Source organism: Pollicipes pollicipes, unplaced genomic scaffold (genome assembly GCF_011947565.3).
Source record: "Pollicipes pollicipes isolate AB1234 unplaced genomic scaffold, Ppol_2.1 Scaffold_6686;HRSCAF=7923_pilon_pilon_pilon, whole genome shotgun sequence".
Classification (NCBI taxonomy): domain Eukaryota; kingdom Metazoa; phylum Arthropoda; class Thecostraca; order Pollicipedomorpha; family Pollicipedidae; genus Pollicipes; species Pollicipes pollicipes.
The window spans coordinates 18,910,483-18,934,724 of NW_023596921.1; the positions used below are offsets into that span (position 1 = coordinate 18,910,483).

The 24,242-nt window shown below is 49.9% G+C and overlaps 1 pseudogene; it reads left to right on the plus strand.

The window, feature by feature from the left end:
* LOC119107999 (transient receptor potential-gamma protein-like) overlaps positions 1–13,819 on the plus strand; it is a 34,831-nt pseudogene extending 21,012 nt beyond the window's left edge.
* Positions 13,820–24,242: the final 10,423 nt, after the last annotated feature.

The following is a 24,242-nucleotide window of genomic DNA, read 5'->3' on the forward strand; positions in this document are numbered from 1 at the left end:
CCTTGTCGACGAGCGGTAATATCGCGGACGGGGCGTGCTGTTGTCTGTATCGGGTCGTGCTGGTGGTCGGGACAACGCCCCCTCCCCCGCCTCTCCGCCCCTCCCACTGAAAATGAGTTCCGCCACCGCTCCTGCGCCGCCGGCGCTCTGCGGCCGCCTCCTGTAATTGATGTCTGCGTTTTTAGGTGTCATCCAGCACGCTCAGTCACAGGGCGACAAAGGGCTCAAATAGTGGCATCGAGGTAGGCGTGTCGGACCTCCCTCAGCTCCGGCCTGGTAGACCTGCAGGTGTTCGCACTGCTCGCCGCGGCAGGGGCGGAGCCAGGACCGCCGATCGGGGGGGGGGGGGGGGGATCGGTCCGGTGCGTCCCGCCTCACCCAGCCACGAGCCACGGCCATTTGCGCCGGGCCGCCGGTGACGACCGTAGGGCGGCGGCCGGCGGGCGCGTGGCCCTCGTCGCCGCCCCCACGCGCGAGTCACGGCCCGTCCCTGTCGCGGCGAGCAGCGTCCTCGGCGGACTAGCTGGCTGCCTGTAGCAGTGCGCCCGGCTGCCGCTCCGGCGGTGTGACGTCATCGCGCCTCGCCGGCACCCGAACGCCGCGGCCGCCGCCTGTCCGTCGCTCCGGCCGTCCGCCGCCTGCACCGCATCCCTGCTTGGAAATGGCCGCGTTTGCAACTACGGCGGTAGCGCCACGTCCCGGGGGGTGTCTGCTGTCAACGCCAGTCTGTGTGCCGTTAGATCGTCCCAGGCCGCTGCCACTAATGTTGGGTCGACTAGCTGTGACCTTTTATGGGCACGTGTGCTCGTTCGTAGATATGTGGTGGTTACGCTTCCGCGAGCCAGGCGCGAATCCAGAAACTGGGGAAGGAGTGCAGCAAATGTGTCGTTGGTTCCACCCAAGTTGGTTATCTTCCTGAACTGGATTTCGGAGCAGGAGTAACCCCTCGTACTGGATCCGTGACCTTTATCGTGTTGCACTGTGCTGTACTCTACAGGCTGGCACATCCACACTTGATCGTGGTGATTCGTGTGCCCGCCAGCACTTGATCTTAGGCTGTTTGTGATCTATGTCACCCATATGTTTGTTCGTAGCCCGTTTTGCGGATGTTCCTCTACCGGTCGGCGGTGTAAATGGGATATCGTGGTTCATTTCAGCTTGTCGTGGCCTGGTCAGGTTTCACGGGATGTTATCATCATTTGGAAACTTTTTTCGCATGCGTAGTCGAAAGATACTGTCATATGCCGCACATTGTGTGAGCTTGAGGTGGTTCAAGGGAATGTTCAGTATTTGTATGGGGTTTTGAACCGATATAGCCATCTTGAAGATCATTCGGACAGTTCACAGTCCTGCCCTTCTTAAGACCTAAATTCTTCTAGTTTCTGAGCTACACAACCGTGGAGGTATGCATAACATTTCGTGTAGACCATTTCAAGTCACTCAGGCATGCAAAATGTCATAATAACGTCATTCAAATCCCACCATTCCACTCACCATGGGGCAATCAAGGCCAAGCAATGTGTGATTGTCGAGTTGTTTATATTTGATGTTCGTGAGTACGAGTTCCAGTTAAAGCGATCGTCAAGTGGTTTTCGAATTTTGTTGTGCAAGCTATGCAAGCTTTTTACTGATTTACGTTTTGTGCTACATTATACAATAAGCTATACATTCTTCGTAGTTAGTATGGAGATAAGATTTCCAGTCGAATAACTTAAGAACAGCGTTTTAACCAAGTCCGTGAGTACAAGTAAGCACCTTCAACTCACCGATAAATATGCAACAACACCACAAGAAAGGGCCAAAACACAAGCATGTAACAAAATTTGGTTCAGGACACATCCAACATCACTGCGGGCTACCTCTCGGAGACCGAAGAGCTATAAATGATTGCTGTCACAACTGTTTCATAACGCAGTCAAACAACGATGCATTGAGGAGAATCTTTACTAAACAGAGAAGCTGTGCTGCCTAAAGAAGTCTTGTTCACCAAAGTACACCAATAGTTGTAAGTGAGCTTATAACTACTTCATACCTGTTGTCTGCTTTAATGCTGTCAAATGGGGAACATTCCCTTAAAGTGACTAAGCATTTAGCCCGCCATGTGATCAGTTCACGCACTGCTTACTTGGGGTAACGGGAGTTCAAAGTTTGGGCTCCTAATTCTCAAAGCTCTCGTGCTTGTATTGAAACGCGTAAACGTTGCTGCTGTCTTAGGTATTCCACCGATATGTCAATTTCAAAGCAAATCGCTCCTATTCAATGGGATTCAGATGTTGCATTACGTTAAAAAGTAAAAGGTCCAAATTTTTCCGTAGCAGTTTGAACAAAGCAAAACATGGATAGATACATAAGTAAAATGAAGATGTGAAATTCAGTATGCTATTAAAAAACACAAGGGTTTTTTGCTTATCATGTGACAACCTAATCCGACGTTGATGCGGTACTAATCAGCAATAGCTGGGTCATGCTCATTTTACTGAGTGTTTGCCATCTTAGATATTTCCACGACTAACAGATCAGTCAATTTACGTGATTTAAACGGCAGAAGATATCCCTCGATCGTGAGATTACGATGCAACTTAGTGGTTGATCTTTGGGTGATTAGTAACGCCGCATGTGAGTTTAAGAGATACTAGCTTTGAAACTGTGCCTAAACTGCACATCCGTTAAAATTGGTATAGTTTAGGGCTGACTCGTAGTGGAACGAGCGACTCGGGACAACCCGAACTCTGGATCTCAGAAACTTAGGATTCGTGATAGGCTTGACCGCTTGCTAGGTTTTGCTTATCTTTGTTTCATTTCGTTACCCACATCCACTTCAGCTTAGGAAATTTCGATATCCTCACTTGGACGTATTTCCTCGAACGTCCGTGCACGCTGCACATGATGGAATTGGTCCCCAGAATTTTGCTTCGGTTTATGTGCACCTCTAAATTTGTGCCAGGTCAGAAATCGAAATTGATTTAGTCTTGGAATGAAAATAGGTTTGGTCAGGATGAGAGAGTTGAGTTTATTACAATGATCAATTTTTACAGACGCAAAGGACAAGTCTCTTTGCTTTACTTTGATCAGGCTTTGATTCTACAATTTCACGAAAGTGCGTCCGCGGGTTCCCAGGCAGACGTGAAAAACAAATTAGCCTGCTATGAGCTTATGGCTCACGCTGTGGGTCACCAGCCAGCTGAAAACCCAATGCATCTATAGCCGGTGCGGACAAAGCGAAGCTTGGAAACCGATTCCCCCATTTACTAGTTTTCCCATAGAGCCAGTGCTACACACTGGGGCTCATAAGCGAATTGCTTTCCAAGAAAAGCAAGGACTAGGCTCGGAAATAAGTAAAACCTTTTAGGTCGGTGACTTGATTAAACTCATATAACTTGGCCTACGATTAACAAGTCAAGATGGGCGGTGCCCACACGTTGTCTCTATGGACTGAAATATTGAGATCGATGGCGCCGGGCTAGTTTTGCACTTCGCGTGGCGAAGTCTTAGTGGTGTTAAGCGTTCCGAAAAAAATTGTAAAAGTCATCGTTTATTTTTTCACACCTTATCCATGACAATGAGTATCGCGCAACAACATTTTGTTCCTTAAAAAGATTAATTGCATACGTTGCATTGTGTTTGTTTGTCCGATACTAATAGTGGAAAAGTGCTAGACCATCTAGCAATGGTGCCAATCAAGTGCGCCTCGCATGTAGACAAAATGCTCAGGAATATAGTGATTAGTGGTCATATCATGACTTTTTGTAAGTCCAAGTAGATCACCTGAGAGTTGTTAACGGAAACGTCCTTAGTGCTTGCGTTTATGAAATGATGAGTGCTGTTTTGATATTATAGAACAGAGCAGTTGTAGGCTTTGATATTGCATCATATCTGAGACACAACAAAAAAAGGTATTTGTCCAATGCGACGGTGGCATGATTGTCTACCATGCGTTTGACCGCAAAACATCCGATCAAAGGCAATCCCTAGCAGCCGAAAACCACCACCGCCTCACGGAGGTCATCCCTGACGAATGAAACCACCACCGCTTCACGGAGGTCATCCCTGATGAATGAAATGACAACCAACTCACAAAGGCCATTATATCCAGTTGATCATTCTGGTCATAGTTCTTTGCCTGATTCCGAAGGATGCCATTACCTCTGGGCCAAAGTTGGTGGTGCACTGGTTATCATTGGTGCTGAGATACTTTACCAGCTTGACCCGCCACGTGACCAGGCTTGACCACACTGACAGTGGTGACCGCCTTCAGGAACGTGCCGACACCGAGTGGAAGTTTGCCCGTAGCAAGCTCTGGATGAGCTACTTTGAAGAGGGCGGGACAGTGCCGCCACCCTTCAACGTCATCATCACGCCCAAGTCTATCTACTACATGTTCCGCTGGCTGATCCGCAAGCTCTGCGGCCACTCACATGCCGCGCGCAAGGAACATATGCGGACCGTCAGGGTAAGCTGCGGCGTCGTCTCCCGTCCCCCGTACCCCCTCAATCCAGGAACCCTTGACTGTCGGCCCGTCTCGGAGCAGGGCGTTTTACGGCAGCGACACCACTTTTCTACGCTTTGAAATCGTTTGTGGTGCTCCTCAAAGCAGTTCAAGGAGAAAACTCATATCTGGTTTTGCGCTACTTTCTGAGTTGTATGTATGTCTGATTCCATTTTTGATTGAAGCCCTGTAGAAAGAAAATATGCTATTTTTTCAGCTACTGTAAGTGATCTAGGCTTCACCGTTTATTTGATCCCGCTGTTTATCAGACAACTTCTCGTCTCTTTTTATATGCTTCAGGCTACTGTTCAAGTTTATGCGCACTGCTCGGTTCAGTGCGGCCAATCCTGTCAGGTGAAATAATTCACATTCAACATGAGTCTACCCACAACTCGCTCCAAACAATCCTGGACACAAATAGTTTATCCGGGGACTGGGTGCTTACCACTCAACGACTCCCAGTCAGTTGCTGTCGCAGATCTGGATGGAAGTTTAGTGCCTGCCGAAACCCAAACGTCGGTCATTGTTAGTGGTACACTGACGTCTGTTTTACGATAAATTCTATCTCCGATCCTCCAGGCAACCGTCATATAGTTCACAGGTCGTCCATAACCCCAAAGTGACCCCTGCGTCGCTAACTGACCGAACGGCTCTCGCTGTTCAGAACTCCTTACTGGAGGAGCGGGTCTTCGCGGTGAGCCTGCCTTCGGCGGCGGAGCGGCATGTCCACGTTATGTCATGGCGCACGCGCATCGTGACGGTAGTGTCTTGCAGTAGGAGGATCCGTCGCCCAGCCATTACCACCATCACCTCCAACGGCGCCACACCGGACCACAAAAGACAAACACGGCACGCCTTAGGCTGTGTATGAAGCGCGAGCTGACAGAGAACCGCTAGTACGAGACTGCACGATGTCAAAATTAGTACACGTTTAACTACGTATGAATCTCTTTTCAAATTATGAGGTATTCAACTACGAGAAGGGGCACTGGAGATAGCAGCACTTGCTTTCAATGTCGATAGTATCTGGGCTGAGTCTGTGCGTTTGTCATGAGTGCTTAAGTGACAGAAGGCTCCTTTTATTGGAAGAAGCTCATCGAATTCATAGCGCTCTGCATTTTTTGCCGCGTAAGCTTTCCGCGCTCAAAGTTCATCCCCCAGATTTCAATCAGGTAAATGTAAACGGCCATACAAGCGTAACAATAAGAGGCCTAATGGGCTATCTTGACTTTATTCGGCGTTGACAACTTCATCTGCCGAAAGCGAATGTGCCTCGAGATGCACTCACAGCGTCCATCGTCATCCTGGGTGCGATCAGCCGGAGCCTTGGTGTCGATCGGAAACTAGCTAGCCAGAACAGCTGACGTCAAGGGCTAACCTAATCTCAGCTCCAGCATCTATCTAAATTATCTGTCGTGCAGGGCGTTAATTTACATCCACTGTAGTTGAAACGTCATGGTCCATAGGGCCGATGTTCATGCCGCTCCAGTTTCGGGAATGGCTCATTGTCGGCTAACTAAGTCGCAGTCGATGCCTTCCAGCTCCTGGAACGCAAATCAAATGCCGCCGCTGGCACCTTGCCGCCTTTGCTCGAAATTCTATTTCAGCGCAGTGAGCTTTGATTACATTCCTTTCCAACCTCCGACCATGTTAATCAGCGCCATTGTCTGCCGTGGCTGAAGCACGCAGCAGGGGCCGGCTATGGGGGATGTAGCGCCTGGTTAGAGTGTGCTAGCGCCACCGCCCAGCCATGTCCTGACCTCAGCTGACCCTTGGTGACCCCGGGGGTGTCCACACCGCCGTTCGCGGCCGGTAATTGTCTGCCCCGCGCCATTGTTGCAGCGCAAGGTGCGACAGGCGAGCGAGAGAAACCACCGGTATCAGGTGAGTCAAAGGTTGCGTCGCCTCCCTGCTGCCACTCACCACCATGGTCGGCGCTGGCACTTTTGCACCCACCCACGTCTCCCTGGGCTGCCGATAACAGCTGGCAGTGCCCCAGGTGTGGAGATCCGCACCCACATCGTGCGCTGTGTTTTCCTTTCAGCGCGCTTACGCTCAAGGTGTTTTGTTGGAGCGCGCTTCCCACTCGTCCCAAACGCGAACTAAAAATGGATTAAAATGGACGTTTATAGCTTTGGTTATGGGATATAAGCAAATTCAGACAAGATTCTGGTTCGAGTGGGATGCCGTCGGAAAGGCAAATTAGGGATGTCTTAAGAAAATAATCATGTCCTTTTTGGCTTTATGACACTAGACATTTCTCTGTCTCCTGAGCGTATACAGATGAAAGTCGGTTGAACAAATCTGATCCACTAATCAGCTCAGTGAAAAGACAAATCTGAGTCTAAGAAGGTGCGCTTTATCTGCTTGAGCTTTTTTATGCGGCATCAGCTGACAGCTAGCCATGGACAGGGCAGCTTTGAAAGCAAGGTGGTCGGCTCTTTCGGGAATCATTTATAATCCACCAAAGCTCTGATGAGCTAAAAATGGTTTCATTTGTTCAGGGACTTACAGCTGCACAGGTTACAAGTTAATGTTATTTGGTAGGTTCCCAGAAGGTGACATGCGGAATGGATCACTGTCAATGCCCATATATTTTCCAGACTATAATTTAAGCGCATGTTGTCGAACCTTTGGATGCAAAAGACTGAGAACGGTCTCTGCTGTCTCCACCATCTCCTCGGCTGATCGCCCGACCTGCAATGGTCGTCTGTGCATCACTATTGCCACTTGGCACTTCTTTCCACGCTTCGCCCTCATGCATGACCCGTGCGCTTGCGCTAAGTGGACCGTCGAAATGCAAAGTGATTCCACCGCACAAACATCTACCAGGTCTTGGCCGAATGTCACTTTAAAAGCAAAACGTTTAGCCGTAAGCTTCCGCTTGCTTCCAGCTGTTCTTTCTCGTGCCTTGCGCTGGAATGACTTTCGGCTTGAAGCAAGTCACCGTTACAATTACAAGCTGGGTTTCCGCGCGACTGACGCGGCTTATCAACTTTGGTGTGCGGCTCCAGCCCAGCTCCTGTGATAGCAGTAATAGTATGTGAGAGATAACATAATCGTTTTGGCGGTACCCTAAACTCTTTGGCACTGGCAATGGCTACGTTCGCATTGAAAGTTTACGTACGATTATTTTACTACCACGACGTGTGTGTTATTAATTCGGAATTTGTATCCATGTCTCCTAATATTGATTAGGTTGTGTCATCGACATCGGTTTCCTACCAATTTGCAACGAAATTTAAGCACACTTATCTTTTGCATTTTAAAAGTGAATGGGTTTCGCGAAGATAAGCAGGCACGAAATAACAGGATCCGCGATGTTTCGATTTTGTGTGACCGAACGAAAGTAAAGCCACCTACACTCAAACACTTCCCTTTCACACCTGCCATGATTTACGATCCTATCGCAACAATCACTTTTGTCCCTCGCCGTCAGTGTTGAGATGATTAGTTAGATTATTAGTTAGATCAGACAAAAAAGTATTGTATGTTGTGTTGCAATGCTCTAGTAGTTGTATATGCTATCTTTTTTAAACCTTCCTAGTTTGCATCAGAGGCTTGTCCGTGCTCAGATGTACTTTTGTTGAAATGCGTATGTGCGACGCAGGTGCCTGCTTGTGGTGTTTCTTATCTGATTAGCGTCTTAGGGGTAGAATTCCGGCTGCATTTTGCGTTTTCGTGCTCGTTAAGTAGCTCATTGTCTGGAAACTGACCTCATCCCGAACGTTTGTTCACTGGTCTGGCGACGAAAGCATGATGAGGTAAGGGACAAATCCTATACTGTCATGTTTTATCAGTGGGTTTGTTGTGGTTTTCGGGTCTCATTGTCCAAGACCTTCTTATTTGCCTTCAACGCTCCGTCTTGTTGTATCGCAGCTCTGGGTTTTAGTTGGCTTCTCATTTGGTGATTGTGTTGACGCCGTTAGGTGTTGTCAGTGCACCGAGCCTTTGTATGTACGGTGTACATTGATCCTGCAGTTATCAAACTTCAGAATGATTGCATTCGTGTGATTCGTGTATTGGCTGCTTATTAATGTATGACTTAAAACGCAAACAAAAGCACCCACCCTTTCACCTTAACCCTCGCCCTGATTTGCAGATTTTGATAGCAATGACTGATGGAGGCTCGCATCGAACCCCTCCATCTATCAGGGCAAGGGCTATGGCTTAAATAAATCAATTTGTGAGATATTTTTTTGCTTAATCGTCGCACTGCCGAAAATCTGTGCCCACTCGGGCGATTGTGCAGGGTCATAGCAGTGATTAAGAAGATACATAACAGCAATTCTGATTTGTATGTTGCATCTTCACAAAATAATTCTGGTGCTGAATTCAGAACCTTCAAACAATACACCGACCAGAAATAATGTGCGTGACCGTTGAGCCTTGGAATATGTGCATAGTTAAGTCATTCACTTGATATCATGCGCCCGAGTGGCCGGTTGAATACACTTCGCTCGGGTGGGAGGTCAATTTGATTCCCGCCCCTGAGGTCTCAGGAAATAAGAGAGCTAAAAACACCATATTCATAGGGTGTGTTGGCCTTTGCCGGAACTCACTCAGTTCAAAGTTTGAGATTCCTAGACGGTGACCTTTGTGTCAAATAAGTTCGAACAAGGCCAATCTCCAGTTAGGCTTCCGAGGTGCTCCTAGAACCTAGATACCAGTTCTGAGCAAAGGGTCACATGATTATTTAAAGTCAGTGACCTTGTTTAACCTTTCGAAGGTTCTGGTGACCAAAATCATACAAGACTTCTTTGAGTTTTGCATTTGAAAAAGCGACAATGATGACGCTAGGTAGTATGTTCCTACAAACGAAATTTTGGCCTCGGTCAGTGACCTATTCTGACCTTTGAGAAGTTCATGAAAGATGTGTAATGTGGTTCCTGGTATCAGCAAATTCAAAATGATCACCAGAAACTATCCCATACAGCAAGCCTTTGAGTATTAAAACAGATTGGATTTGACCTTTATCTGACCTTCAAAACGGACCTTAGGTCAATGAAATTTGTTCATTCATTGATTGCAATACTTCAGAAAGTATCTCAGAGATATATGGTCTAGTCTAACACTCCGTTGTGGCATTAGATTAAACGATTCTCTAGAAATTGACTTTGCAGAATCGATGGCCTGACTTTGACCTGCCGTAGGTCAGCGATCCGTTGGGAAACCATTTCGAAAAAAACGTTCGGGGAGTCAGTTTGACCTCCACCCGAGCGCGTGATATGACAGTGAATCTGAAACCCTTAAAAACTTATTGGATTTTGAATGTTACATCAGTAACATTTTTTAGTTAGCATATGGACGTCAAGATGTGGCTCACGTGTCGGGAAGTAATAACGTATGGTAGAAACGTCAAAGAAATTATGAAACACCCACACGAGAACGTGTGCCATAGTACTATTGCCGCAATGGACTGTATTTTGGTCTCCCATTGCCTACTTAAAAGCAGAGAGGCTGGTAGTGCCTTATCTATTGTTTTGCCTGGGGGACAACTTCCATCCAGGAGCCACCAGTCATTGGAAGGGGACAGTAGTGAAGGTATGCATGGTTATAGTCATTTGTTGAGTCATTCACGGCCCCCATTGAAGAGACGACACATTCCAAAGTTCTGGGGTCCTCGCCCTCAAGGGTCCCGCGGTCCGCTAGCCGAGAAACAGACCCTGGGGCCCCCTTGGGCTCACCTCCGGATGTTTTAACATGATATGCGCCTAGAATATGTAGAGCGTGTTTCAGGCTTGTATATCGTGTCCTAAAATGTCAGTGAGCTACCGTGAGCTGTTCTGCATTTGCGACGAAAAGTAGCAGATATAGGGTCCTTGCTGCATACCTATAGTCAGTGCGACGGTTAAGTATACAAGGGAATTTTGGGAACAGATAATCGACTCGGTTGCACAATAACGCACTTGTTTGCTTTCACGCTGTTGATTTGTTGCCATAACCTGCTACAGGAACCGCAAACCCAAACTATTTTTCACTGCAATACATTTTCGTTCTGTCATGCGCTCGGTAGCGTAACGTTGTACTTTTTTGTCTGCTGCTCTCATGTATGTTCTAATGCGTAGCAGCTTATATCATGCGCTTGCCATGGGTAAAAACCGTCAGCTGTGAAATAACCAAACGCTGTGGAATATGTGCATGTGTTGCGAGGCTCCAAGCACAGCCGCACTACTTGGGTGACGTCACACCCACCCACATGCGGCGGTGTGTGACGTCACGCCGCCTGTGCTGCGCGGGGCGCCACGACCCAAGTCGTGACGCCGCTCGTGGCGGTGTGACGTCAGACCATCATGCGGAACCTGGTGCGGCGTTACGTGACGCGTGAGCAGCGCAAGGCCGACAACCAGGGCGTGACAGAGGACGACGTGAACGAGATCAAACAGGACATCTCGGCCTTCCGCTGCGAGCTGGTCGAGATCCTGCGCAACTCGGGCATGAACACATCCTCTGCCAACCCCGGCACCGGTCAGTTTGTTGTTAGGCCTACCGGGGTTAGTGCTGCCTGCTAGCAACGGTTAGCCACGGTTAATCAAAGCTGTGCTGCGGTTAGTGCAATAATGATAGCAGAAAAAAGCAGCGGATGGTTCTTCTCGTGTGCATTTGTGTACGTGTCGCGTCTGCTCAACGGGAACGGCCGGCGGTACATGGTACATGGTATGGTACATGGTACATGGTACATGGTACATGGTACATCATCGGGAACGGCCGGCGGTACATGGGTTTTTGGGTACTTTTGGGTACTTACCACTGGTCGGTGCAGTACATGTATCTGCGCTGAGCAGTCATCGGCCAGTGCTGTATCTGTGACCGTGTATCCCTGTATCATTGATGGGTGCTGTATCTGCCTCTGTGTCCACTGTGTGTAAGGACTCAGTGGCGGACCTAGAGAGGTGCCGCGTGCCGTGACTCCTCTCCCTTGGGGGGAGGGGGATGGGAGTCATGAACGGACCGAACCGACCCATAACCGGCCGAACGGACGCAAGTTCCTTTTTTGATAATAACACAAAATTGGACATATTTGTACTACCAGGCGACCAAGAACAGACACAAGCGAAAAAAGGCACATGAGTAGACAAATATAATTCTTAGGTGATTGAGAGGGTGGCGAATATGGAACCTTCAACGCTCGCTATCTTATTGCTTGCACCAAATAAACGCACCTGTTAAGGCAATTCAAACGCTCAGGAGCCTCCCCACGTTTGCCATGATGTCTTTGCATTTGCCTGGAAAGCCCTATGTTGTTCTCGAAGCACACTTTGCTAGCTTATCGTGGGATTCTGGCGATCAAGGGGCCTCCATGCATCTTTTCCATTACTCCGGAGGACTCCATGTGCTTTTACCGGGACCCGATATGCTATCTACCAGGGTACTCTCGGCTGCGCAGAGGCATTTCACATTGCTCTCGGAGGGCCCTGGAGGACCATGTGACGTTGTTGGAAGCCATATAAGTTAATACACGAAGACGCTCGATCCTCAGGGCCCTCTGCATTAGTCTAGGGCCCTTTGCATTTGCTCACATTCACAGAGGACCCTACAATCTTCTCATGGCCCTGTCCGTTACCCTGCCCGGGCATTGATGATACCACAGAGCCTTACCGAATGGGTCTTGGGCACTTCATGTTTGCTTAGAGAACCCTATGGTTTTGTGGGGAGCCCTATGCGATCACTTACCAAGGCTCTCTCAACCGCTCAGTGATTCTCCACTTAAATCTTCGGCTCTTCACACGAGGTCAGGGGGACCTTACTATGCTGCCGAAAGCCTCTGATTTGCTTGCGAAAGTCAGCATTTTCATCACGTGCAGCGTTGTTTTTCTGACGTATTTGCTGTGTAATGAACAGTTTAGCCCATTATAGCGTTTGCCCAGATCAAGCAACTAATTCCCAGATACGCCCGTATCCTGGTTAGAAAGCATCATAGTATGTTGCAGATTTTGCCACGACATGTCGCGCATTTTACCATGGCAATTTAGTTGATCGCACATGCAGTTGTGAAAAACAGTGGGCTGTTCAATCAAGCTAGCTCTTCTCGTGCCTGACTATTTAGAGTCCAACGGATTTTAGCGGGTCAGTCCGTAATGGTAGTAAAATAATGAGAACAGTTATTTCAGAATTGAGACTCAAGTCCTAAAACACCAAATCTTTTCGTTGCAATTCTCACGATTTTGCAGGATTCCAGGATTCGAACCTCGTGAGCCGCTACCTACCCCACGCACTCGAACCACTTTCGTGCCGGAGTGCCGAAATGTGGATCTTCCCGCTCCCGGCGTTCCACTGAGCCCCTTCAATTTCGGCGGCATTAACCTCCCTCGATCTCCCGCAGGGTCGGGTGGCAAAAAGAACCGTTTGAAGGAACGGCGTCTGATGAAGGGATTCAACCTGGGCTCCATGCACCCGCCATCGGCGGCGACGGCTGCCGCCGCCAGCCGGCGCGAGTCCACGCTCTCGGCGACCTTGACCGCGGCGCTGGCCCCCTCGTCGCTGACCTCGGCCTCGGCCCTGGAGGCAGCGCAGGAGGCCGGCGCCAAGTCCCCCACCTTCCGGCTCTCCAGGTTTGCCCGAGTCGCCGAGCAGCGATTGGCCAAGCGTGAGATGAGCAAGAAGCGCTGGGGGACTCTGGTCGAGGCCGCCAAGAACGCGCGCGTCGCTAAGCTGCTGTCGCGCAGCCGGAGCGAGGACTCGAGCTGCAGCTCGGGCGGCGAGCGGCGCGGCAGCCGCCGGCAGCCCAGCGTCGACAGCGACGCCAGTGGCGGCAGCCTGCGCCGCCGCGAAGTGCAGAAGCCCCGGCCAGTCCCCTCTCTGACGCTGGACCTGAACACAAACGGTGCCGCCGGCGACGGGCAGCGCACCAGCCCTTCGCGCAACTCGTTCGTCTTCATCGACGACCACGCCGATGACTCGACGCGGCAGACGTCGATCGAGTCCCGCGCCTCGGCCGGCTCCTCACCGCGGCTGCTGGCCGCCGGCTACGCGGCCGCCTCGCCCGACGCGAACGTAGCGCCCCTCTTCGTCGCGCGAGCCGCTGATGCTGCCGCCTGGCGGCCGCTTCCCGAACGTGCCCGGCATCCAGCCGATCACTCGGCAGATGTCCCAGGGGTGGCTCTGACGCCGCCCCGAGCGTTTAGACGCCATTGACGAGCCGCTTGTCAGCGGAGACGCGGCGCCGCCCTGGACAACTGTGCATCGATCGTAGCTGTAGCCGTCTCACTCCATCATCACCGGCGTTGGCCGGCGCCCACTCGGGACGGCGGAGCCCTGCTGTGCAAGGCACGCGCCGGGGCTGGCCCCCCGCAGCCCGCCGGCTCGCTGGGCCCTGTCCAGCGGGTCCTGTGAGCATGCTGCAGGACTTTGTGGTGTTTGTGAGCTGGACAAGGTGCCGCACGCTCCGCTTTTCTCCGGAACCAAAGGTCACAGCGATGCTGGGGCCCGGTCGAGCGGTGTAGGAAGTGCCAACGAAAGTGTAGATTTTATAGGTCGAATTATTCATTGGCACCAGTAGGAATCTAGGACGGTGGGTTGAGGTGAAGTTGCACTTTCAAGCATTTATTCTGCCGTTGGTGTTTGAATGAAGTTTATTGCATTGCTGTCTGTGTATGTGAGGTAAATAGTGGGGTGATGGCAAATTAACTTAGTGATCGTGATGAATTGCAATGACGTACCAAAGTTGAAATCACCTAGCTTAAGTTGTATTGAATAAAAAATAAAGGAGCATATAAAAGGCATGATCCTAAACTCTCACCATCTCATAGATAGTATTGGGATGTTGGAATGGCTAACGCCCTTAAACATTGCTCAAAAAACACTTAAGTAAGCTTTTTGAAAGTAACTCATATTCAGACCATGCAAAACCTTGAGGTTTCGGAATGCATCTGTTGGGTTATTTTTGTATTACTAAAGAATATTCAAGAAAATTCAAAATTTGGAAGTGCTTAACAGTTTTTCTACAAGCTCTAAGCCCATATATCACGCTACCCATGGACGAGGAGGAGAGAGCGTTTTGGGTAAAGCGTGACGAATTGTAACCAGGTGGTGGGCAGGATGGGAAGACCTTCCCTACTTTCGGGTGTGGCTGCAAATCGCGTTAAAGTGTTCTTATGATGTTTAGATAAAAATTGGTAGTATTGGGTTCCTCACGTGGTAAACAATGTGTCCATCTTTTTTGCAACCCTTCCTCAGTTAGGGGTCAAACGAGTGTAACTTTTTGCGGTGTAACGCATACAGCGCAAGCAGGAAAGAAAGAGCTTCGCCCAACGAAACCAGTGCGTAACCATGGTGGGAAGGACAAAAAATGAAAATTTGCATAGCGTATTATATGGACGGCCTTAATGGCCTAATATCATTTGATTTCAGCATGTTGGAAGTGTTTGCTTACCTCTCTGATATTTCGGCCAAGATGAGCGACCAGGGGTGTAGTCGTTTTTTCAGTTGGAAGGAGGGCTTTAGTCTCCCTCCCCAACTTTGGAAGAAAGTAGGCAAAATCTGGGACGAACCCTATTAGCTGGCATACTTGAGGATATATTGGGTCATTTTCATTGTTCAGCCCCTCTCCCCTCTTAACTTATTTTGCGAAACTACGCTCCAGCTAGCGACGTTTTGTGCATTACATAACGTCAGCGTAACTAATCGTTGAAGCTGGAAGCAGTTTGCACATTAGATCAGATTTGTACACAGTGCACCGGTAAGTCCACGGTATTTGTGAGACTGAGATATCAGGTATTTACACGCCTGTTCATGGGTCTGGAACAGTATTGCAAAACAGCCGGATAGGTGGTGGCGATATTGTTGACGCCTTTCAGGGCCTTGGGGAGGTATGGCCGGCAGCGATTTTACCTGGCAGGAGTGCTGGCAGTTGGAAGCCGACTTTGATGCATTCCAAAGTGTACAGAGTATGTGCATGGAACGTGCGTTGCTGATGAAAGGGTTGTGCGTGAAGCAAAGCTGCCGCTCATGTCATTATCCGTTCTTTAGCATTTCCATTTTTACGCTTTCAGAAAGACAAGCTTTGGCACAAGGCTGCGTGTCGGTTTTGTTGCTGGCAGCAATGAATATGCTTGTCATTTGTCCTTCTCGGTGCTTTCACAATAAGTGGCATTAACCTGCAAGCATGGATTACGTGAACTTTGTCAGGATTCCAAAGTATTATGATTGGTTCCAAAATCGCTTTGTGTGGTTTCTTTTTCGAAAGATTTTGAGCTCTTTGCAAGAAATTTGGCCTTTTATAGAAACGGGCTGGATGGCTTGTGCCAGGCTAAAAAAACCTGTGTACAGAAAATGACAACACACGGAGTTAGTTTAAAAGTGTCTCAGTTGTGGCTGAGTTTTTTCAAACGCGGTCATCCTTGGTTGTAACCCACATACTTTGAAAAAGCCCATGGCACTACTGAAGCTAAATGTCCAGATTCGGGCCTATCGTTCAAAGCATATCTGTTGAATTTTGCTCATGAGTATGGTTTTTAACAAAACGTTCGCATATTTACGGGTCTTGTTACCATCTTCTCCATCACGCGTTAGTAATTGGATGCTACTTCAAGTCTTGTCATGTTGTTGCCATACGTTTGAAATAATCTATATGAGCCCTAAGGCCCGAAATGCCGTTAGCTTTGTGATTTAGTAGATATTAAGCGCCATATCCGCCGCAAAAAATGCAAAAACATGCCTCTTGTATTATAATATTATAGGTGGTATTTGTAAAAAGACAAAATGGGCTGCAACTAATTTGTGTTACGTTTTTCATTGATGATGCTAGTCGCTATCTTACATAATGTATCGAGCGATGCATGCTGACTAATTTTGTCGATACTGAAAGCGTACGAACATACATGGTACCATACTGTCACTTTGCATCGTTTCTCCATTTTCACGGACTTAGTCTTCGATGTCTGCGTGAAAAACAACTGACAAGACAAGTGTTTTGTTCGCTGTCGCGTATGTGGTGGACTCCTGTTTCTGTCGGTGACCACTGAGCTGATGGTTCTTCTGTCTCCCTGCGGCTGTCTTTGTGAGCGGTATGGCTGTGTCGTTCGGGAAAAATTACGCTTATATTCACTAATGAAGAGACTAAATTACATTTTGGGAGGACAACAAACAGGCAGAACGTGCCATGGTCGTTTAAATGGAAATGTTGAAATAAAAGGGGTCCAAGCCATAGACTGTTGTTTATTAGCATACCCAGCAATGACGAAACGAATGATGAGTGGTGTTCACAGCGTAAACCCCACTGCTGTAGTGGACTCACTCGGAGTGATCACCGAAGTTTTGACTCAGGCTCATCCAAGACTCAACACCATTTTTCGCTTGGATGACTTGCAGTCTTTGAGTGCCAGTGAAGTCCAAAAGACGTCGGGTTATCCAAAGACTTCCTATGCGTTATATCACACTCCATTTTGTTCAAGAGCCTTTTGGAAGCGCGGCCAGTTCTTTTAAAAGGCATCACCAGACCCTTTCAGCTGCGGCGACAGGCAATTCCATTACAGTAAAAGGCAGCATCTTCGCTATCGTTATGCTGTGACGCAGACGTATCAGTGGTCTGTCGTATTACTGGTGCCAGGGACCTTCTGGGTAGGGATCAATGCATCGGCGTCAATAAATTCCGTTTTGCCTGCGGCCTGTTTTGCGTTCAGTGCGATGTCAACATTAGGGTTGGGATTCCGTTAACAGGATCAATACCATTGTCCTGACCTGTCAGCCAAACGACTTTCGTAAGTTTACCACTTCTTTGGAGCTTCAGCACCACCACGTAGCATCTTTTTGACGCTGTCGTGCCTTGCTTGGAGTGTACTTACCTACCGTCTACTGGTCTCTCTGACAAAGGTGTCTTCCGTGTGTGGATGCGTACCCTCCCTCATTTCTCACTGACAATCCCGTAGTCTGCGTATATTATGTGGGCATCATTTCATATTTCCCTGAAAACCGTAACCTTCTGCGTAGAGGCGTACCACCCAGTGAACTCTCCGACGATTCCGTGTTTTATGTGAAGGTATGCCAGCGCTCCATCTCCCCTAACAATGTCATACTCCCTGTGCAGACGCACTGAGTTTCCGCCCCCGCTCCTTGAATACTGTGTGCGTTTTATCCCGGAGCCCCTCCACACGTCACCCTCGGATAGAGAGGCGACACATGTGTGCCGTGTGAAGGTGTACTATCTCGTCACCTCTCCCGGTACCTCCTGCCTCGTGTGGAGGTGCATCGCCCCGTGATCTCTCCCGCACCCCTCTGCCTCGCGTGGAAGTGTACCACCCCGTGACCTCTCCCGATACCCCCTACCCCGTGTGGAGGTGTACCATTCCGCCACCTTTCCTGACACCTCTGTGTCTCGTGTGGAAGTGTACCACCCCGTGACCTCTCCCGACACCCCTCTGCCTCGTGTGGGGGTGTTAATCGCGTCACCTCTACCCGACACCCCTGAGCCGCGCACGGCGTTGCGCTCGTTACGTAAAGCGGCGCCGGTGTGCCGGCGGGGACTGGGCGCCGCTCTCCGCGCCGGCTGGGATGCTCCTCTCCCGAATTAGCCCTCCGGTCGGCGGTCGGCCAGCCGGCGGCCGGCGGCGGCAGCGGGGCGGCCCGCTGGCCCGGACCGGAGCAGCGACGCCTCCGCCTCCCACACGAGAGCCGCGAGCCGCGGCGACCGACCCCAGCTTCAAAGGGCTGGGCGGAGCGGGGCGGGGCGATGACAGCAGACCACCAGAAGAGCCGCCGATGGGCAGCGGTGCGTCGTGCTCTTTCATGTGCCCTCCCGAGAACACAGGAGCAGGGGCTCGGCCACCGTGCCCGGGGCAAGAGATCGGTTGATGAGCGGCACGTGTGGGCCTCTTGACGGGGTGGTCAGTATCATTTGTCACTTGGACGGGAGATGTTGGCCAGAGTCCAGTCGGCTCCCCCGAGCAATTAAGAAAATCGTCAGGAGCCTGATATCTTGTGGGAATTGGCACGGGTCGTCCCTTTGCAGAACGTTTATAGACTGTTACTCGATGCTAACTTTAAACAATGCGGACGTATGATGTTTGCGGAATATAAGTAAACTCTGCTGAGCATGCGAAGCTGCAGACATCAACATTTGATACCCATCGTTCAGGGTGAGTCATTTCTTTGAGAAAATAAAATAAGGTTTCTTCGGAAACTCGTCATCAAGGGTAAGCCAGATTTGCTAACACGGTTAAGTTTGTGACATATGTTTTGGATAAGAAGCCGTATGATCTTTGCCTTACAGGTACTGCAAGGCAAAGGTGCACGTGCCCCGACCTCACCTTCCTCGTCTAGTCAATTTTTCCACTGTCAATCGCGTTTTTTTCATGTGCATGGACGTTAACTTCAGTTCTTCCTCTCCACAAGCACGACGTACGTGACCTTGCCAGAAATTCTATGCCTATCTTAAATTTATGTGTTGTTGAAAATATGCGGAAAGGGAGGTTGTCTGTCAGCAGCTGTCGGCTCATCTTGATGTCCACGGCCATGTAGCCCCATCACAACATGCGTAAAGGCCGTGCCACTCAACGGAGGACGCCGTGATCGACGCGGTGGGGTGGATGACGCGTCGGATCGACTCTGGTCATGTCGTCGTCGGCACCTCCATAGGCCTAAGTCGAGCTTTTGACAGCGTGGACCGCGACGTCCTCGTGACCAAGCTGCAGTGGTGCAGCACCGATCCTCAATGGTTTAAAACTTATTTTGATGCACGGCGGCAGGTGGTGAGAGATGGTTCACTATCCCTTCCCTTATCCCACAGTGTCCCGCACGCGCCCTTGGCTGGTCCATTCCTCTTCAGCATTTTCCCGGATGACCTCCCATCCTATCCGTCTCACGGGTGTTCTGATTTCCCACGCCGACGATACACAACTCCTCGACTCCAACCACCCCGACCACTTGTCCACCCTAAAATCTCGTCAGGAGGAGACCATCCGTGCTCTCCAATCCCACCCCACTGTCAATGCCTGAAGACGAGTCATACCAAGACCATCCTTCTTCTGCTTGGCGGGCCCCAGGTCATAAAAACTCATCTTTTCTATCTTAACATCTCCAACCTGATTTCAACCCCCTCGCTGTCTGGGAACATGCTGGGAGTGAACGCACATCGCTCATCGTACTTCGATGTACCTCGTACCTCTTACATCAATCGTACACTCTCATGGGGGAGTGCACACCCAAATTAGTTGAAAAGTGTAACTCGATCCCAAAGTTCGTCATCATCTGACACCCAGAGCCCGCAAACTCCTTATCTAAGCCCATGTTTCCCCCACATGCTATTCTGCCCCTCGGTCTGGACGTGGGGCCGCCGCCAACTATCTCGGCGGGTGCAAGAAATCGTGAATGATTTCACGACCAGAATCATCTCGGGGGCACCGAGTCGAGCTCATATTTCACCAGTCGTGAGGTCGCTGGGCTGGCGCGGAATCCGTGGCCTTTTACGTGCCGTGGCCACGTCGGCGTTTTCAGGGCCCTAAATGACCCCCGTGCCCCGGCGGCGGTCCTGGGCCCTAAATGACCCCCGTGCCCCGGTGGCGGTCCTGGGCCCTAAATGACCCTCGTGCCCCGGTGGCGATCCTGGGCCCTAAATGACCCCCGTGCCCCGGCGGCGGTCCGGTCGCTGTTCACCCCTCGGACCGCTGTGAGTGAGCGGGTCACGAGGTCGGCGGTGGCCAACGCTTTGGAGCGGCGCACTTTCCGGCCGTCCATGTCGCGTAGGGCGTTTTCACAGCGTGCGACCTCGTCCTGGAACCACCTGCCGCTGGCACCTATAATCTCTCGGAGCAGTGCTTCACTCACATCTAAACTTGATCAATATGAAAAGAGATAAAAAGACAAAGAGAGAAAGAAAAAAGAGAGATGCACCATCATCATTGCCACATCTTCGTTTTTATAGCGTAATTTGTAACCCAGTGACTAGAATCGAACATAAAGCCATACATATGGAACGATTCGTAGTAAATACGTAACAGAACATGGCATGATCTGAGCAACATAACTCCTAACAAATAGCACAAATTTACCGTTAGAAAACCATTGATCTTAGCCAAGGTCACAATCCGCTAAGGTGTGTAGTGCCATAAAAAGAAAATGGCAGCCCAGAATCACCAATTTGCCTTCCAGAATGGTAAGAAACATATCCTGAATTCGAATCTGCATTAAGCATACACTCATGCCGCACCTCAGCGGAAATATCACTGAAGGTTACCCGGTATCGATAGTGCCTTGTGACCTCGGGGGGTGTTTGAATCCACGCTAGTCATTAATGGGTCAATACATGAAGCAAAGCAATGCCAAAGACTAATGGGGAAAACAATTTCCGCTGAATGCGCTCATGCGTCATATATATCCATTCTTAAAGTATTACAGACATACATTCATAGATATGCTATATTTGGCATCATTTCAGTTTGCGCGTTTGACATACTTGGCTGAGGTGATCCAGCTCAAGTTGCTCAGAGTCTCATGCAGCTATACATCCACATACGGTATTTACTCACGTGAAAGGAACTTCTTCGGGTATGATGCCTTAGATGCATGTCTCCACTTGGCAATGATCAGACCCAACTGATATTTGAAGTGTCGATGCAAAACAAACAAAATAGATGACATGTTGAGAACTAGTGCGCCGGCCGCATATGAAAATCTTCATGCAAACAAAAAAAAACGATCAGCGAAGGTCGGTCGAGTGATGTAAGATCAACCTTAGTAGATGAACCTCGGGAGGTTGACTCAGTGATTATGCAAAGTCTCCGAATAGATGATCAAAAATATTTTCATGGTTATCTTGACCGGAAGATGTCAATGAATGACATCTCATATCACATTTATGCTGCCATCTTCATGCCGAAGGAAATTTTAGAAGCTGAAGCAGAGCAAAATGTGTCGTAACCTCAACCTCAACCTCAACCTCAATTTACCTAGTGAGACATCTCCCGGGAACTCATTGGCCCTTTCTAACCATCCCTGACAGGTATTTTGATGGTTTTATCGACTCTTCTAGAAATTTGCATTCGTATCATCCGACCATTTAATAATCTGACCTGGTTTGACCCTGGCTAACCTTTGGATTAAATTGAAATGGTGGTTGGGTATCTAACCAGTGCCGCAGTAACTTGTGAACACCCTCACAACTCATAATACAGGTATGTCTTTCACCTGTTTTTTGTGGTTTTCTTGTGCCTATGCCCACGGTATGGTTGAGCAAGCCGGGCGCAACTTTTCTTGCCAGCCTTCTATAGCGTTTCGTTTGGATTTAGTTTCACTCTTAAATATCCATGCCGGTTTCGTATCCATCTATACCTCCCGTTTTTTGTTTCAGCAAGGCATTAGCATAAAGACGACGAAGGCCCGATAAACTTAATATGTTCAGATAGGTCAAATTGGTACCAGCTAAAGTGTCAAGACTCCTTGATATGGTTTTGAATGTGCAGAACGCGTCATGCAGAGGCGATCTGATACATTCTGCACAGGATTTTTTGGGAGTGGGGGTGGGTGGGTATGCATTTTATTGTGTCAGATGATATCTTAATACTCTTTCAAAGGTGCCTGTCAATGCTCTCTTGAAGGAAAAGAACAATGTGAAGACGCCACGTGGCTACCTAGCACAGGGGTTTTCGAGGTGTTTTTTCATCGCAGGCCTGACGTGGCTCCCAACATCACCGGAGCCTGCGCAGCGGTCAGACCCACCATCAGCGGAAATCAGCGTCCCGACCAGCCTTGCTGTGCTGACATTGCGGCCGCTGCCAACAGCGTAGCGTAGTCCCCGACCCCAGCTGAACCGGCATACCTGCAGACCCCACCGAAAACCCCGTGGTGGCCCCTGCTGCCGGAGCTCATGGATAGCGACCGGCCTCGCTGGAGGCAACGCAGGGGTTCGACCCTCCGGATCCGCCCAGCGGACACCCACGCCTCAGCGCCAGTACCCCCGGCGCTAGCGCCGCCTCAGCACCAGCCCCGCCTCAACGCTAGAACCGCCTCAGCGCTGGCCCCGCCTCAACGCTAGCACCGCCTCAACGCCAGTCACGTCTCAGCGCTGGCCCCACCTCAACGCTAGCACCGCCTCAGCGCTAGCGCCGCCTCAACGCTAGCACCGCCTCAGCGCTAGCACCGCCTCAACGCTAGCACCGCCTCAGCGCTAGCGCCGCCTCACCGTCAGCCCCGCCTCAGCGCCAGTCCCACCTCAACGCTAGCGCCGTCTGAGCGCTAGCACCGCCTCAGCGCTAGCACCGCCTCAGCGCTAGCACCACCTCAGCGCTAGCACCGCCTCAGCGCTAGCCCCGTCTCAGCGCCAGTACTGCCCCAGCGCTAGCCCCGCCTCAGCGCCAGCCCCGCCTCTGTGCTAGCGCCGCCTCAGCGCTAGCCCCGCCTCAGCGCTAGCACCGCCTCTGTGCTAGCCTCGCCTCAGCGCCAGTACCGCCTCTTAGCTAGCCCCGCCTCAGCGCCAACCCCGCCTCAGCGCTGGCTCCGCCTCAGCGCCAGCCCCGCCTCAGCGCTAGCTCCGCCTCAACGCTAGCACCGCCTCAGCGCCAGTACCGCCTCAGCGCTAACACCGCCTCAGCGCTGGCGCCGCCCAGCGCGTTGGCTTGTCCGCGAAGAAGCTCTCCTGTGGCTCCGTGCCGTTGTCGATACAAAAACTAAAGCAACCTCATGACGGTTTCGTGCGCTTCGGCGTGACAGTCTCATTCACAAATGTCCGCCAGGGGTAGTTGACCTCTTTGAGCAAGAGAGAGACTCTCCATGACTCTGTTAACACCCTAGGGTGACGTTGCAGGACTGCGACATATAAGTTGTATGGTGTCATGCAGCAGCCGAATAAGGGTCTTTTGAGGGATAACAAGGGGTTATTCTAAAACTCTACGGTAAAAGGGATTGCTACCTTTTTTGCAGAGGAAATGCCATTAAGGGTAAACCATTATGAAAGACATCTAATTTTTGCTGTTTTTGTGATCATTTGATGTCTTGTGCAGGGCTGGTTCTCTCGAAAACGCCCTTGGGGGTTAAAGTTCTTCACTCTATCGGCCGACTTGAACTGTCGAAAGGGATTGTTCCACATCTTTATGATGTTTTAAACTATGATAGTCCTCTCGAAGATCATTCTTTGCAGTCCACAGCCGTGCCCTTCTCACTACCTAAACTCCTGTGGTTTCTGAGCTATGCTCTCTCAGAGGTCTGCAGACTTTTTCTTGCAGACTCGTTAAAGATCATTCTGGCATTCATAACGCCATGGAAACGGCATTCAAATCTTACCACCCCATTGCCCATACGGTGTTTATGGCCAAGAACAATACATAAGTGACGAGTCGTTCATGTCTGGCGTTCGTTAGCACGAGTTTAAGATATGGCGGTCGTCAGTTGAATCTCAACCGACGTAAGACCGTGCAAATTTTAATCACGAATCACGTTCTGTGCGCTGAAATATAAGAAGTTGAACATCCTTACTGATTAATGCGAAAATAAAAGTTATAATCGAATATCTCAAGAATAATGTCATAACTGACCATGCATATATAAATAAGCTACTTAAAATCATGAATAAATGTGCAAAAACACCACGAGAAAGTGTCAAGACACGAGCCTCTAGCGATATGTGGTTCAGCACACCTCCAAGACGGCCATGGTCACCTCTCGGGGGAGATCTAAGTACTACAAGCGAGTGGTAGTGTGTGTGGAGTCTGTGTGTGGAGACCTCATATTAGTTTTTGTATGTGACACCGTACTATTTCTTCGTGGCTGTTACTAAACTTTTCTGCCAAAAGCACTTTTGGCACCGAGCTTTTCGTGAAGATAAACATTT